Source organism: Anser anser (genome assembly GCF_964211835.1).
Source record: "Anser anser genome assembly, chromosome: 2".
In the NCBI taxonomy this organism is placed as follows: Eukaryota; Metazoa; Chordata; class Aves; order Anseriformes; family Anatidae; genus Anser; species Anser anser.
In genome coordinates this window covers 127,978,788-127,991,615 of record NC_139721.1, presented here as the reverse complement: position 1 = coordinate 127,991,615, position 12,828 = coordinate 127,978,788, and the positions used below count along the sequence as shown (strand labels likewise).

At 41.0% G+C, this 12,828-nt stretch overlaps 1 long non-coding RNA gene across 2 annotated transcripts in view; it reads left to right on the top strand.

Moving 5' to 3' along the window:
* LOC310894430 overlaps nt 1-2,260 on the top strand; it is a 48,472-nt gene extending 46,212 nt beyond the window's left edge. Inside the window, exons 1-2 of one of the 2 annotated variants that reach the window (XR_014579900.1) lie at nt 768-1,745; nt 1,872-2,260. This is a non-coding gene — a long non-coding RNA (uncharacterized lncRNA). Of the gene's footprint in view, nt 1-767; nt 1,746-1,871 lie in introns of those variants that run through there. The other variant, XR_014579899.1, reaches the window with a different exon arrangement.
* The last annotated feature ends 10,568 nt before the right edge of the window (nt 2,261-12,828 follow it).

Below are 12,828 nucleotides of genomic sequence, written 5' to 3'. Positions count from 1 at the left end.
GCAGGTACTAGCTCAGAGGTTCAGGGAGGTGAGGTTTACTCTAGAATCAGGCGAGGGGGCTCAGGGTATCTATGCCTTTAGGGAGAGACACCTGGGAGGCAGGTTGCACCAAGAGTCCTGGGGTTTAGCCACAATCACATCTACCTGTTGGAACAGCTAAGAGCAGTGCCTCCCAGTGTAGCACTGCCTCCGTACAACCTGGGAGACAAGAACCACAGACTTCTTCTGGTGGGCACTTATGGACAGGACCATCCCATCCTGCTGTTCAGGCTTGTTCTCATCCCACTCATGAAATCACAGAGACACCCATGGCAATGCAAGGACCTCATCAGTGAGCCCCTGGTTTTGACTTCAGGGGAATTTGGAGCACTAGCCAGAAGAGAACAATTTCCTATTGCATTCTGGCAATGAAATTTACTCATCATTTTGTGCCCTTCTGCTAATTAAAAGTCAACTGTATGAAGTCAACTTTCATTTATATTTTCAGAAGTTTTCCTGTTAGAGACCTGATGTATTTAGTTTGCCTCATCATTATCAACACTGCTATTATTCTTATAGCCCTGAGTTGCTAATGGAAACAGCCCTTTTCCCCTTGTATTCTCACACCTGAGTTGTTTAGGGAAACAAAACCTTATGTTTGAAAATAGGCTGTGCACTTCTGAAATGTAGTGGTATAATTAATCCAAAAATTAAAGAAAAAGAAAGTGATAAAACAGTAGTAAGTCAACAAGTCTGCAGAGCAGAGATAGTGCTATCACTTACTTAAATTAGAAAAGAATTCCTTAGGTCCAACAGGAAAAAAATAGTAGACGAAAAAAAGCTTCAAGTTTTTACAGATGTATTCCACAAACTGTGCTTTTGTTCCTAAATTTTCTCACTAAAGTTTGAGAGCACAGCTCTGATGAACTGCTTTATGTTTCCACAAGGCAGAGTTTTTTTCCTTTTAGGACAAAAAGTCAACAGAAGACACTATTGAACCATTAGATCAGTGCCCACATCTAGCCAGGCTTTGAAAAAGGAAAGTATGCAGCAACACTAGCCTTTAAAAACCCATGCTTAAAAATTTCAGATATAACAGGGTAAGGAGAAAGGTAATCGTCTGAAAGTATTTCAATAGAGAGAAAAGACTTAAAATGTCTGAAAACAAAATGCTGATGAAAATAAAGATAATCACAGAAAGGTGATTAGGATACTGCAAAAAAAAGTGACACGGCATTTTGAAAAGGAAAAGCAACTCTAATTCTATTAGATCAGGCTTTTACAATATTTCACTGCTAGATTTGCAGAAATATACAGCAGTACACTGCTGGTATGCATTGTCTTCAGTGCTTGATAAAAATTGAAAATACTATATAGACCTACGAATAGGGTTGATTGCATGTTATTTCCTATTTTTTGTTTCACTTTATGTTGGTGAATTGTATAATCAGGATATTTCATCTAATTATCTTGTCCCAGTCTGTACAATAAGTACATTTCAAACCAAGTTTGGTATTCACTTCCTGATTTTTTTGGAGGTCATTCAAAGACAATATCTACATTGTCATCTCATTTCATTCTTTGAGGAGAATCTATTTTGTTTGTGCCAGCAGAGATCTCCCACTAAGGTACAATAGAGAAGAACATTGTCCTACTGTGATTAAAGCTGTATTCGGGGCAGCAGTTCCATTTGGCAAAGGATTTTGAGACTTTGACCTTTGTCTTCCGCTCAGATTGCAATTGCCTCCTCCCCCACCCCCAAATGCGTGAGTTGTCTTTGAAATAAGAGAAAAGCAAAACAAAACAATGTTTTCAGGCAGGTCAATAATCTTTTTTCCTTTTTTTTTTTTTTCCTTTTTTTTTCTTTTTTTCTTTTTTTTTCTTTTAAACAGCCTTAAAACAGTTAATGCTGGATGAGATATTTGTGGAGCGGACAAATGTTCATAAGGAAAAAACTCAACGTGAAGATGCTCGGTGAAAGCAAGCTATTTCCCAGACAGGTGTCACTGGGAGAGGACCTCTGCTATGGGCTGGTTTCCCACCAGTTTATTGGCTTGGCTGATGGGACTCTGAAGCTTCAGAGAACTGCACAGTTTCTGCAATATACAGCTCCTTTCAAAGCAGGACAGGAACCCTGAGGGGGTTCGTGCTCCTTGGAAGCCCTGGGAGTTTTAGAAACCCCTGGGAAGTTTGGTTCAGCTCTGCAGCTGAGTGTCTGGACACTGTTAAGTCCTTGGCTTGTGCTAGAGTTATCAGGGCTCCCAGGGTCTCTGCACGAAAGTTTCCTCTAGACAGAGGTGAGAGGGAACCAGGCGCCTGCAAGCCCTGGGAGTGAGTGAGTGAATCAGCTGCCTCTGGGAATACACTCTCTGGAGTGTATGCACTCTGAATATGTGTGACAAAATGATTAAATTATATCTAAATGAGACCCTGTCTGACTTTCCCTAGTAAATTGAATGACTGTATCCTTCGTGCTGAAAGAGAGTCCCTTCTCACCCTGCAATGGCTGTATTTATCATGGATCAGACATTCTGAATTTTGAATAGTGATACTTACAAAATTCATATTGAAAAGAAAACCTTTTTTTTTTTTTTTCAAATTGAGACATCAAAAACTCATGTAAAATGTTTAAAACGTACTATAATAAATATTTCCTGTTTCTCTTCCAAAACCTTATTTTTGCCAACTCATATGAGTTTTGTGAAACATTTCATATTTGATGAAATTGCATATCTTGAGGGAGTGATAGCCTGCCAAAGTTTTGGGGTCCAGCTCTAACTGCATCTCTGTCAGCCACAGCCATGCTGGGACTTAAGAAGGGCTTAGCTGGGCAAAATGCCATGGGTGGAAAATCCCATAGATTTCTGTTTCTTCCATGGGATTCATCTGGCTGGTGAGAGGAAAACGGAGCTCACTTTGTATCCAAGCCTGGAGGTTTGATTTACCTCTGCAGAAACCTTGCAAATATGTTTGGAGCCGTGTGGGTTTAAGTCAGTCCGGCAAGATACAGCTCATGCTGGCCCTTGCCCAGGAAAGTATTTAAGCACATGCTTTAAGGAAAGCATGCGATTAGTCCCATTGAGGGCAGCTGGATGGGACATTTCTGCAGCGCCTGGTCCTGGGGCGCACATCTGGGGAACACATTCGGCCGCGTGAGCTGTTACAAGCGGCGCAGGTAGGGCGGACGAGCAGTCTCAGTTGGGGTTGTCTCTAATGATGTACATGTATATCATCTAGCATAATGGGGCCACGACCTAGCCTAATAGCTACACACGCACATACGGAGCCGGCATAAGAAGAACGTTGTTCGAGCCGCGGTGCAGAAGCGCACAGGGATGACTGGTGGTGCACCCGAGCTGAAGTTACTTAATCCCCTGCCAGAGGGCAGAGGACATGCAGTGTAATGGGGTAATTTATCTTTAGCCAGGGCAAATGAGGCGCTAATACTGAGAGTCAGCCCGCCTTGAGGAAGCTGAGAAAGGGTTTTCTTTGCCCTTTTATCCTAAGTGAGCAAGAACATTAAGCCATTTGTGAATTATGCCACGTTTTGTCCAGAAGAATGTCAAATAAGTGAATGTATTACATAATATGCTCTATTTACTGTACCACTTATAGGCTTTTTCAACCTCAGATTACTAGGTAGACACAGACTGCAGCTGGCAATGTCCCTTTCTCTTTGAAATTATGGTCTTTTAATAATAAAACTGCAGCGTTACTTTATCCCCAGCAGCAGAACATGGGCAACACAGATACAACCAAAGATCAAGTCAGTTATATTCAGACCTAAAATTACTAAATACCAACTTCACAACTCTTTCTTCATCCAAAGACTCTTTGGAATGAAAGTTTATTTTAATGTCACAGTGATATCCCTCATGTCCCTGAAGCACCAAGAACTCAGTCATGGTCCCACGGGTCCTCCTTGCTCTGAACTGTTAGACGGGCCAATGCACATGCACGTGCAGAGAGGAAGGGGCTGGTGTCTGCAGTGCTCTTGCAGCAAGTACCCTCTGCACCTCTTTGGATGCAAAAGAGAGCTTGGAGGAATCCAGAGAGGAGGGCTTGGAAAGCTTTTCCTAACCATGCCTGAGGAGGTAGCCTCTAGAGAAAGTGTGCTGTCATTGAAACACGCACTTACCCAGTGCACCTGTGGTAAAAACCAAACGCAGGTAGCTGCTCTCAGCAGTCAATGTGTGGCACAGGCACCTCACAGGCTGCAGGTCTCAGTCCAGGTGAATCTCACTGAGACTTCCTCCCTCCACAAAATCCCCCCTTGGGGAAACTGCTCTTCCAGTTCAGTCCCAGCTAACTACTTGTGCTATGGCAAGATGAATTTTGATGAAATTGCTTGTCTGAAAAATGAGTGATTATCCAGTAGGTACTAATGCCAGGAGCTGACTGGAAGCAAGTGATGATTTGTGGATGCCAATCCAAAATATGGCCACAACCTGCTTAGGTAGGAGAGTCATCTGAGTCATAAAACCCAAACAATCAAATAATGCTAGTTATCTTTCAGAGATGCCCTCACTGTTCATAAATATACACAGCCCAACCCTTCAATCCCTCACACTGTGTAGAGTCTTCTGTTTGGTACAAAAAAGCAACCTGAAATGTCACTAAACCAGAATGACATGTCATGCTTCTTGCAGTGTTATAAGGGCATTGCAATGTATGGGCACGGTCATCCAGCATGACTTTTTACAGAGAATGGAGACCTCTTAAACAGCTACAGTGACAAAAATTGCACTCTCAGCACATAGAGCTGTTAAGCCACAACCTGGAGCCTCCTTAGTAGTAAAGCTGTGATGCTGGAAACAGCATAAAAGTGATAACATGATAACAGGATTAAATATTTGGTACTTCTTCATGGCTTGACTTCAACAGGAGACACATGTGCCCCCTCACTCTCCCAGGATGCAGCCCATTTTGTTTTAGTATTCAGTATAAGGCTTGTTGAGTTAGGGATGTCATATTGGCTGTTAAAAAGAAATGTCAACAGAGTCTGTGAGAAATGCCATGTTAGCTAACTGTGTCCCAGACCCAGCTGCTTGGAATTGGCTGGAGACATCTCTAGCTTTTGAAATTAATAATTTGAAAATGATGCTCTGCCTGGTGGTAATGACTCCATTCTGTCTTCAGAAGTAAAAGAAACTGTTCAAAACAGCAGTTGCTACATCAAAGTAGGTCTCATTATGTGATATTGTAATGCACAAGCATAGGTACTAGTGTCACGGATGCTATTTTATAACTGCTTAACTGCAGAAGTAATGATACAGCAGAAGGTGGGAGTGAACATTAGCAGTGATCTTTATTCTGCTTGATGTTCTCAGGGTATATCAAATTTTGTCTTTGTTTTACATATGCTGCAACATGCTATATTAAATCTCAAGAGCAAAAATTAGGAGCAGCTATTCTCACATGAATAAAACGTGGAATAGATTTTTTTTTTTTTTGACAAGGACAGGTTTCTGAAAAGAATGTTATGCCATACCTATGAAAATCTTGCAAACTCTCAAACCAGATTCAAACCAATTTCTTCAGTAAAGCCTTTGTTCAGGGAAAGACTAGAGGTGGCTGTGGGGTGTTTTGTTTGTTTGTTTGTTTTGTTTTTAATTGCCTTAAATTAGGAGGTAGTGTTGAAAAGTGTTTCACATTTCACTTTTATTTTTGTGCAGGTAAATCCTTACCGATGCACTGTATTAAAGACATCATTTTATAATGAGATGTGTGCAAGACAAGAAGCAAAGGGAAAGATATTCACAGAGGTTATGGGAAGAAGACCTGAAAGACTCACATGGAATTTCAGATCCACATCAAACACTGTGAGCAATAGAAAGTCCTCTATGCATATTTCCCCAACAGCCAGTAGCTCCAGTTTTCCAGCGCCCTGGGTTACGTTTTAATCCAAAGGCATAACACTCTCACTGTTTAAATAGATGATCAATCAGAAAGGCCATTCTTGGGTTCACTTACACTCCACATAGCCATGGTCAACCATTCAGTACCTTTGACCTGACCTTTGAACAGAAAAATGCAAAGACAGCAGCAGCCGGGTTTAGAAAGAAAAGCACCAAACAAAAAGGCAGTGAAACATTTTCATAACAATAGGAACTGTTTCATAAAATGCTGACTCCAAGCTAGACGTAGAAATCTGCCTGCTATAAGATGAAACTGCTCACAGGGTTAGTCAAATTCAAGGAAATTTTAATACGTAGCAGCTGCTGAAAGCAAAAGCTTGCAGGGGTTAACTTACAACCATGAAAAAATTATGAGGTTAATGACTCTGGCATGTAATAGAAACTGTCTTTCTGCTGTGATTATGCTAGGATATTGCCTTTGCCATTTTTAAAGGCAATGCTCCTGATCTGAAATTGAAAATCCTACGTACATACAGCGCAGAAATATGGTGGTAATTCAGTCGGTCACAAACAGGCCAGCTTTTCTTAAATCAGTGCTTTGAAATGAATGTGTCCTTCAGATCTGGCATGTGTTTGTTATTTGTGGGGGTTTCTAGAGGTATTGTGATTAAAATACCTATTTGCCAATTGCCTCATTTGTCTTGGTTTATCAGATTACAAGATTAAATTACAGTCTTCCCAGCTTTAAGGGAGTTTAGATGTAATTCACTTTTTTCCTCTCCCTCTCTCTCACTGAGATTACATTAATTTCTAATTCTGTGAATAAACTTTAAATTTATTTCATGGAAAAGTAACCAAAGTGCTGTCCTCACATGAAGTATATAGGAAATTTTACAGTGGATCTTTTCAATCATGTGGCTCTGAATTTAGAAATAAGTGTATTTTTATGCATTTATTAATTCTACAAACAACTAAACTAACATTTTTTATTATTTTTTTTAAACTAGGGTCCAAAATTGCATCTATACTGTAAGAAGGAAATTTGGCAAAAAGTTCAATAGAACACATTGCTTGCAATGCTGAAACATTCATTTGTATTTCTTAACCCAATTCCTGTGAAACACATGATGGTACACTTGTGATTATATGTAAGTGATTTGTACAGCCGGAACCTCCCCCCAAAAAGGAAATGGAGTGAAAGACACACAAATGCTGCACGTAGTAATTTAAGATTTAATGCTATGGCACTTAAAGACTGTGGTGAAAAAAGTAGCTTAAGATAAATCTTCCGAAAGTCATCTTCAGTGAGCGCTCAGCTGTGTGTTTTACATATTGTTGCATTTTGGAAGGGATTATTTACTTCTTGCAACATATGGACTCTGCTTTTATCTCTAACAGAATTGTTATACGTATGGATATCTATGCTTTACAAGCTATATTCTGGGAACTAATCTGCACATTCTTCAGTTTACACCCATAATGAGATATCGCAGTCATTTTACCACCAGCCTCCCTGGGGCGAGTCCATTGGTAAATACAAGTTCATGCAAATACGCGTGCCTATGCACATGTGGTGGGGCAATCACCTCTAGAAGCCACTTCTGAATATTCATTCCTTTTCCTTGAATAAGCAGATAAATCAGCAGCAGAGATGCAATATATTTTAACTCCTCTCTGTCTGCTCAGTTTTCCTCCTGCCTGCATCTTGGCTCAGCCTTTGGCCCCTCTCTGGGTGCCATAGGGGCAGCAAGGTGGCAGGGAGCTGCTGCATCACCGGTGCCTCGTGCACAGGGACATTTTCCTGGGTATTCTGATGAGGACAGAGTGGGGATAGAGACATGCAACCCACGTCCCCGTTCACTTCATTCTCTAGCACACTGTTGAGGATGCGGCTGGCCAGAGGAACTCCCCAGGTGGTGGCCCGCTGCAGTGCCTCTTTATAAGGCTGCATGGCTTGACAACTCCAATTTTACAGCTGCTTCCCCGCAGCCAACATACAGGGCATGTTTCAAAGTGCTGAGTGGCCCAAGTGCTTCCTCCCAGGGGGGAGGAAGCCAGTTTTCCCCATCAGCTCCCCTTTCCCCAGGATGTCCCTTACCCCTTCCTGTGCCATCAGGAGCTGCCAGTGTGGGGGTGACAAATGGCCCAGGCACCTGAGCCTCCCTGGGAGCACACCGCAAGGCACAGGGTGCCAGCCTGGGCACAGGACCAGGAGCAATACCCTGGCACCCCCAGCGAGCAACATGACAGCATGCCTTTGCTTCGTGGCCTGCGTGCTCGCAAAGTCTGTGACAGTCCTGTCCAAACAATCCCGTTGGACAAAAATGCAAACAACTTTACACACAGGAGGTCTTCTTAAAAATGCCTTTCATTTCTAGAAGGGGAAAGATTTGGGGTCTGGGCTGCGGTGACTTAACATGCTGACCTTTTATCTTGAGAGGCCACTGATGTCTGAAGACAGCTCAGTTCTTGAATGAAATTGCTTTGGGTGGTCTTGGTCTGCTTAGGAAAGAAATTTTTTGTTGTGCTGAAAATAAGGGCATAAAAGTACACAGACATAAACAGTGAATTCAATCTCTCCGCAAAGCAAGGGAGGGGGCCTTAGGCCAAAACAGAGGTGCATTAACGAGCTTACATCAACCAAAAGAAATGACTAAGTACCTGTGAGTTATATTGGTATTAACTGCGATTGTCATGTATGGCTCTATTGATTTAATGTAATAGAAAATGCACAGTGTGATAAAATAAGGTATTAATATCCTTTTATCAGCCAAAAGTAATTTTCAAGCATGAATATATTGTGAGTGTATGAAATTGAAACTCACTGACGAATTCTGAGAGAATTACTCTCATTATTGGCAATTTCAAGTAAAAACAGGAATAATGATGTGGTTTATGTCTATGTTTGCACAGCTCTCCCACCCCCTAAAAACTTTTTCTTACCACGTGTTTGTACCAGGTAGAAAACAATGAAACTCTATAGAAAATCTATGGCCCTCCTTTTCCCATAGCCAGCTCTTCAGGGAAAAAAAAAAAAAAAAAAAAAAGCATGTAGGAAATAGGAACTTTTGGTACATGGTGCAGATCTCTGCATGACCCAGACTCTCTTTCCCTATTGCCAGGTTTTGGGGATCTTTGTGTTTCTGTGCCCCCTCTTGCCATGATGCATATGCAGAGCAGTATCTGCTGATCACATTACTTTCCGTTACCATATGCCACTTGAAAAACAAATTTTAGAAATCCTGAGCAGTACAGCAAGCCTGCTGGCTTCCCAACCTGCCTTGACATATGCAGGAGAAGATTTAAAGCTGTCAGGTTGTTGGATGGTTGCCATGGGATTTCAAAAGGGGAGAGAGAAATCCCCCAGCAAAGCGCAGATGGACGGCTTGCTGCAGTGGCTGGCCTGACCTTTTTCTCCGGGTACCCCTCTGAGAAAGCACCCCTGAAGATCTTGGTTAATATTATTACCTTTAAGCCTGATTCACCTTGACATTTTGGGCAACCTAGATGGGGAACTCAGCATACGATATTAGTCTAAGTCAACGCACAGACAAACACCTGAACTGCTGTCTGAACTCTCCGGCTGACCAGGGCAGGTACAACTTATTACCCTGGGGTAAATACACAATGCAATCCACGTGGGAACTGTACATGCGTGCCCTTGCCATGTCTGCTTTCTATTTGGCTAAGCACACATGAAGCTGTCACCGGTGCTCCCGCTTTGGTTGACCTCTGTGCTATTTGAACTATTTGTCTTGCCGGTTGGAAATTTTCTGAGCAAAATAGCCTAATTGGCCTTGATTAACAAGCATCTGGTGCGAGTACAAATGGTTATTTGAGCAATAATGAGAAAGAACATGGGGAAGCAAGTTGGCGGCCTAATTTCTGGCAATTGATTCATTCCCCATCCCCAGCTGCTGAATTCCTTTTTCTGGCAAGTTGGGGGAGGCGTTTCCCTCCCAGCAGCCAGGAATCCTGCCTTTTCAAACCAAGCCCCTGCCATTCCTTCCCACTGCTTTGCCATGTGAGCAGGGGTCTCCAGCCCAGCCCTTTACGTGATGTGCGGTGTGAGGGCGTGTAAAACTGGACTGCATCGTTCGTAGCCACACTCATAAAAGAAAATGCAAAATATTACAAAAGCAGCAATAGTTTTCCCCTTATCTTTGTACCTGATTTTAAGTCTGTGAAATGCCTGTTCTTAAATAATGCCTAAAACACATGTGCCTTGGATGATTCAAGCTTGGGATTTAGAACTATATAAGTAAATAAGCTTTCTGAAACTCCCAGCTAGTTTCTGAAACTCAGCATAGGTTCAAAAATATATTTCTTATTTTCTTTAGCTGGGTGGGCTGTTTCACATTCTCTCTGAGGGGAAATAGCTCTCCTTTCTTGTGTATGCCTATATACACAGAAGATACTTTCTGACTTTTCCAGTGGTGCGACTGTACATGAAAGCTGTAAAAGTTTTTTGGAACATGTGGGAAGAAAAGCCTCTGCTTGTATCAAATTATAAGCAGGTATGACATGGCAGGAGTGCAACATATTCATATTAAATATGGTATATGTATCCAGCTAGTATATGTGTATGAAACTGGTCACCTTTGCCACAAAATGTGGTCATGGGATGAGGGTTCCTACTGAGAGATATAGTAGAATAGCAGTATGGCCATATAGGTGTTAGGTAGCTGCTTTATCCCTCCTCTCAATAATGGAGATATGGAAAGATAAACTTGAGAAATGTCTAGTATTTTGTCCAGTGGAACGCTCAGAAACCTGAGGTCTTTTTCAGAAATGCTGGCCTTAAAAAAAAAAAATAGGACAATGATTTGATTTCTTGATGAAAGCTAAAATTGAAAACTTTAAAACTTGGCACTCATGAGGAAAAATGAAATTTTTCTAAACTGTCAGCATTTCAGAGCTGAAGCACATCTCCCTGAGCAGCATTGATCTCAACATTCTCCCCCTCATAGGCTCATACCTCTCATTATGGGCCAACAGACCCATTATGGGTCTAAATTACATTTTTTGTAGCTGCACAGGTTTGCTTTTTAAGTCTGTTTTTCATCTAGTCCAGGCTTTTGCTATGTGCATTTGCAATACTGTTAATAAACACATTTTGCATTTCTATTTGGTTTACTTAAAAATATAGATGAGAAGTCAGCTATAGGTGCTACATGGAAGATATTGCTTCAAGGGAGAAATGGCAAAGTCCAGCCTTCAGTAAGTACTGTATATCACTCTCACAGTACTAATAAAATATTGATTTTATCATAATCACTTTGAAAATGAAAAAAAATATATATCTCCAAAACAAGGCATTCTTCAAATATCCAATGAACCTTGTGTTAAAAAGTTCAGGCTTAGCAAATGGGCTATAAGGTTACACTGAGGATCAAGTTTACATACTGTAGTGCCCACTGGCATATATTTCTTTAAGTACACATTTTAAAAAGGATGTGCAGAAATTGCTCTGTATAAAATTCCAGTGACTGGAACTGAGAGCAGATTTTCATCCCATTCCTAATTTTTGCAAAATTAATGCATACTCAGCTACATGGAACAAACATCGATGTATGTTACTCCTACAGATGGTAACACTCAGTGCATGTCTTTGTTGAAGGATTTTTCTAATTGCTGCTTTGCATGAGTGAGGAATGGTGACTAGTTTCTCTTAAAAAGCAGGTAAATGCAGAGGTTACCAGTATTTCTGCCAGCACTGAATAACATCTGATGCAGCATGCACTTGCACAAAGCACCCCATCTGCAACATCTGCCGTGGCACAGGGCAGCAGTTGCTCTGTGTTGGTAAGCCAACCTGAGGTGAGCTTTTTAATGAGTGCTAATTTAATATCGAGTTACAGGCTCTTGTTTTCTATACTATAGCATTATAAATCTCTCCGCCCTACTGCCGCTCCTGTGCTCTATGGAAGAAACTGACAAGTAGCAGCTACAGTGCTGCGTGATGATAACCTCAAGTATAAAATTGCCACGATAACATTTAGTCATGGTAGACCTACAAGAGACAGGAATGTGCTTCTGTGTTTGGGAGATTGCCAGCTGGGGAAGGCAGAACTGTCAAGATAAAATATCTAAGGAATGAGGTGTTTAAAAGAGAGTATGGGATATCCATCTTTCACTAAGATACATTAGGAAGCCATTAAGGAAGAGGTAAAGAAGTTTATAGTAGAATTTGCTGGAGACAAAAATGTGTAAGCCCTACCATTTAAGCCTGATAATTGACAGAGCAGCACATCTGCAGCAGCTGAAAGATGCCTTTCTAAACAGCAATTCACTAAAGGGATGGAGTGACTGGGAACTGAACTAAATGGATCACTTCAGGAGCCGGCATTTTGGGCCCTTTCATTCACTCTGCTTCTTACCAGCGAAAAAGGAACATTAAAGCTCTTCAAAGAGAAAACTGTGTCTCTTGAAATTCTTTCTCAAAAGGCCTGAGGGGAAATCTGGAGGGTATTTTGCAGTGAGTTCAAAAACTAAAGGAGATCATCACTTTGAATTTTTAGCTACCTAAAGGCTGAAATAGGCCCTAAAGTTTTCTCTAATAAAAAGGAATACAATAGTAGTGTATGTATTAAAGCCTTACTCTGGTCATCATCTTTGTATTTTGCCACTATATAACTGAAAAATTCAATATCACTTAATCACCTGAGCTATCCATTCTCTCCCATTATTAAAAGTATTGGTTCACAAGACTAAAATGCAGGGAATTATTTGTAATAGAAGTTGTCTGAGACAAAGAAACCAGAATCAGGGCTTACAGAGTTGACCTTGTTTATCCATGCCTGAAATACAATGAAATCTAACTGACAGCAGGCTGAAATTTATTTTTATATTCATGTATTCTTGGATTTAATTTCCAGCATTAACTTCCTATTACATTACTTTTTCTTCTGGCATCAGCTGGAGCTGTGATTAAGAAAATATTCTTATCTATAAATATCCTTTCTAATTACAGGGAAATGACACATTATTT